General features: G+C 35.7%; 1 pseudogene; it reads left to right on the top strand.

Annotated features, from left to right (window-relative positions):
- The first annotated feature begins 1,002 nt into the window (after window positions 1-1,002).
- On the top strand, window positions 1,003-3,712 carry LOC119298647 (annotated as a pseudogene).
- The last annotated feature ends 1,440 nt before the right edge of the window (window positions 3,713-5,152 follow it).

The raw sequence follows: 5,152 nt of genomic DNA, 5'->3' as shown, positions 1-5,152 counted from the left end.
AACGTCGCAGAAAATGTGCATGCCTAGTGACGGCCAAATGTGTTGCCTAAATTAGGCTACAACACCACTAAAATTGTTGAGGGTGCTATCCTAGGAGGAGATAGCTAGTGAGGGTTTCCGTCATAGAAAATTATTTTAGGCGACTTTTTCCTGTAATGACTTTGATCACAAAATAACACACATTTTGTATTGTATTGTCATCATCGTGTGATCTTTAATTAGGATCATCTTGGTGTTGGTAGCCCTAGATTTTGGCAATGTATGACAAATGATGAAATTTGTGGGTGGTTGCAACAAATGTGTATTGTCCTGGGGAACATATAGTATATATGTGTAGCTTGGTCGACTAACAGTGCCATGTCTCTAGGTGTTCTAATATTAATATTAACCAATTTCCTCCAACTCCAATTAACAGAGAAACTCTCTTCGACTTTATTGATATATGGTGTGAAGAGAGTCAATCAATTAAAATGTAGAAAGTACCAATCAAGCCTATTAAGATATAAATTGATGAACAATCTACCTATATCCAAACAATAAGATATGATCAAGCAAACATTCATTATATGTAGATCGAGTCCACACTTAAAGTAACATTGATACAACAACTACTTTTCCATAGAGAAAATATAGATAGCCATACATCCATTCTTAATTTGGATGCATATCAAGTCCAATATTAATGAATATTGATGTATAAATGGATCTATATCCATATAAAAAGATAGGGTATGCATCAATCATTAATTGGATGTAAACCAAGTCCATAGTTAATGAATATTAATAAAAAAATTGAGTTTTATCCGTATTCAAGAAAGAATGTGCACTAGATGACTACTCATTAAATGTTGAGTTAATCGTCAGTATGATGCAATTAAAGCATTCCAGATATAGAATGGGGCTTAACTCTATATAAGGTGTGTTCTCCAAACAACATACAAGTACATAAGGAATCACATAGTTACATATGTTTCATTGGAAGGAACACAATTCACCATACTAATGGGAGGTGATTATATCGTCATATTGGTCTTACTATGCTTTTTGTTCAATCCTTGCTACCTCACCTTGGATGAATCAATAGACGAGAATGGCAATCTATAAATGAATGAGAAGGTAAAAATATTTTACTTTTAGCTTTGGATACGTGCAACTCTTTGCCTGTTTGTTTATGTATTCATCGCATTCTTGCATCTACTTGACAACTTAATCTTCATTGTTACTAATTTTTGTACTTATTTAGAACTATAGCTTATGTTCCCAACTAAAATTTAGGACACCATAGGTGAAAAAAATACTTATATCTTTCAGAGACTTTGTACAACAATTATATATGCTAACTAGCCGTGAACTCACATTTCCATTTACAGAACACCACTCTTTTAAGACCTAAACCGTTTCGGTTTCCTTGGAGAGCTAATTTCACGGATGAAGGCAGCAACATTATTTCTCATGTACTCTCTCTCTCCCTCCTTCTCTCTACTTTTTCATGTGTTAGATTTGGAATGCTTGTTCATTTCTGGGTGAACATTCACCATAAAAATATATCACAATGTATGCTATAACGACATGTGATATATAAAAAAGGAAAATTCTAGGTATTTTTTGGCCTAAGCATGACTTATTCAAATCATAGGAAAAATAGTAGAAATCTACATTCATTAATGATCCGCCTCAATCATAGATTTGCAAGCTAAATCATGCATCACCACAAAAGGTCTAACTGTGTAGGAATGACATCAAACATTGCGAAGCAAACTAGAAACGGGGCTGAAAATTAAATACAAATTAGCTCCAAATGAGCATGAAAAAAAATCCACACTGTAAATGGCTGGTAGGAAAACCTCGTACCACGGCCAATAAGGCACACCATCACTTGTTTATTATGTTCTGATCTATAGTTGTTCTGGTTCTTCACTAATTTGAACTATACTTTTCTATCACTAGTATGCAATGTGGCACACCGAGACAGGACAATTTTATGGCCTTCGAGCTGAAATGAGTATATGGGCTTCACCAAATCAAGAAACCTCTCAAGAATCTGGAGCATCCTTACAAATTTATTGTCAAGATGGAGGACACTACAACTTAATTCAAGTTGGATTCCACGTACAAACATATCACTAATCCTGGTAAACTCAAATGCTTTTGAGTAAACTACTAGTATTTCATAATTTGGTTTTGCTTGCAGATTTCCCCCTCTTTGTACAATAACAGAGATATTCACTTCTTTACATATTGGACTGTAAGTGTAATCAATGTCATTTTAATAAGTTGTATATTATTGATATCCACATATTATTTTTTGGTATTTTGTAGTAGTTAGAGGCATTATAGACTAAGTGTAAATCTCTTTACATAAACAACAATATATGTTTCCTTTTTATTTCTTAGAAGGACTTGAAATCCAAGGGGTGCTACAACTCACAATGCGTGGGATATGTACCTGCAAGTGGAGCGAAGCTGGTGCCTGGACAAGCCATTGCTCCTCCATCAGTTTATGGCATACAAGATCACTACATCAGGCTTAGCATCAACAAGGTATAACATTCATCCTAGTCTAGAGATTACTATGTCTATATAATCTTACAAATTTTCAACTATATCTATGATAAGTAGACGATACCCATGTCTTTTTGCATGAACCTTTGTTGAATGCAATGCATAAATAGATATTGTAAGAATAGCTACAAAAAGAGAGAGAAAATGGCTTGTAGTTAATAGAGTGCCTTTTTTCTAACAGAAATGTGAAAAGTGAACTACATAGGTATTCTCCGAGTGTCCAACACATATAAACTCATGATAAACAAAAAATTAATGCAAAAATTGTAAGTTATGAGGACATGAATGACTTGTTCATGTGGCAAGGCTCCATGGATAGAAAAAGTGAAAAACTAGTATTGTGAAAAATATAAATTAATTATAACTAACATGCATGATTTTCTCACGTGGCATGGTTGCAAGGATAGAAATTAAAGTAGTACAAACAATTGAAATTTTAACTAACATGCATGACTTGCTGATGTGGCATGGTTGTTGATGTGACATGACTTGCTGATGTGGCTGGGCTATATGAATAGGAATATTAGTTAGTGGATTGCAACTATTTGAAATGGAGGGTTAAAAATAACAGAGGGATTTTATGAATATGAAATTATTTATGCCTAAATTCAAATGGTTACTATTTAATATGCTATGGTATTTCATTATGAAAATATGCAACATTAAACCATAGGAATTGTACACCACCCAAGATTCTTCGAGATTACAAAGTGTTTATAATCTTCTTGTGCATGAAATTTATTGTTCACAAATGTTATCAATCCCTCATTGACTACAGGATCCAAATTCTGGAGATTCGGTGGTGTACCATCATGATTTAGAAAAACCATCATTCTTGGGACATTTTCCAAAGGAGCTTTGCCTTGGAACAAAACGTATACAAGCATTGACCGGATTTGTGAATTACTTGAAGAATGCACATGGTCCTCCAATGGGTAGTGGCCACTTCCCTGATTATGATGAGAAGAAATCTGCCTACTTCAACCACATTAAGAACTACAACTCTAAGGGTCAAGCTTTTGACCCCTTTTGGACTAAGGTGGCCAAGTTAGTTGACAGGCCAGATTGTTATGATGCAAATGATTTATCTCTTGAATTTAAGAAGGGTTATACATTCAATTATGGTGGGCCAAGTGGTTGTATTGGTTGACAACAAAAGTTGTATTTCCATTTGTATTGAATAAATAAAAATGTGTTACTTCATGGTCAAATATTAACCTTTATTCTATTTATTTTTGTCAAACTCTAGTTTCATATTGATAGTTATTATCATGATCATGTCTAGTTTATATTGTTGGTTTTCACCTCCCACTCAAGCCGTTCCCAACATGACACTTGTGGCAGGTGTCGTGTGACCATAATAAGTCAAATTATAAAAGGCTCAGCGTAGCAAAGACCGTATGAATGGACCTCAATGGGCCCAAATACGCGCTAGGGAACCTAGGTAGAACACCACCGACTAATGGGTATTATTAGTATGATGTATTAGGAATCCATGTGGGATACGTGGAAGCATCAACATGTTGAACACCAATTCGGTGAAAGCTCCTACCCTCGCATGACAAACTTACAAACATGAAGATTTCCATATGGGAGCTATATAGGGCCGATGGGGGATTATGGGTAGCGCTAGGCAATTTGTAGCTATGATACACTAGAGATGTGTCAATAATTTTATATGTTTAATGCCTATTATATATAATTTATGCAACTTTTAGTACCGTGATGGCCGGGTTCATGCCGTATCTAGATGTCCTCCTTCCTTCCTTCGCCCGAGTGGACTTGTCGGCAAGATGAAAGAGTTCGACAATGATGTGCACCTTGCGAGTGTTGAGCTTCTCCCTAATCTTGGGCTGACGAACATTTGCATGAAATGCAGTGATGATCGTAGCCGTGTCAATATCAAGGATGTTGTGCTGCACTTGGCTGAAGTGTTGTATGTATTTGTGCAACGGTTCCCTCGATTTCTGCACAAGGAGGTGCAGATTGCTGGGCATCCCTGGTCCCTTGAACCCTCCTTGGAAGGCGCCCTTGCACAGATCATCCCATGATGAAATGGAATTCTCTAGAAGATTCATGAGCCATGAGCGGATGTTGGGCTCGAGCGCCATGGGAAACCAGTTGACAAGTGCTCGCTTCCTGCTGCTAGCAGCCACAATAGTGATGGTGTAGATGCTAATAAACTCAGCATAGTTGGTCTTCCCATTGTACCGAAGAGAAAGATCTGGATGGAACTACCTCGACCACTTTAAAGCCCGGATAATTAGGCTACAGTAAAACTATCCTAATGAAGCCAAGTCATCATTGATTATTGTTGCTAAACTTCCGTTAGTTCAAACTGATTCAAAAATCAATTCAAAAAAATGGCAAACAACAAAAGTTTTTAAAAGTTATAACAAAAATGTTCGGGCGGTGCCATATTTTGCTTAAGTAAATATGGTGTAATAAACACATTTTTATAAAATGCCCAAATGATTTAAAATGAAATAAAACAGAATAGAAAATAAGTAAAAGAAAAGAAATTACAAAAAAACAAAAACAAAAAAACAAACTAACACACATAAAAAAAGAACAGCAGTCACCCCCACTG

The sequence above is a fragment of the Triticum dicoccoides genome, chromosome 5A (genome assembly GCF_002162155.2).
Source record: "Triticum dicoccoides isolate Atlit2015 ecotype Zavitan chromosome 5A, WEW_v2.0, whole genome shotgun sequence".
Classification (NCBI taxonomy): Eukaryota; Viridiplantae; Streptophyta; class Magnoliopsida; order Poales; family Poaceae; genus Triticum; species Triticum dicoccoides.
Note: the sequence above shows the minus strand (reverse complement) of the source record. Positions and strands in the feature narration are given on the sequence as shown.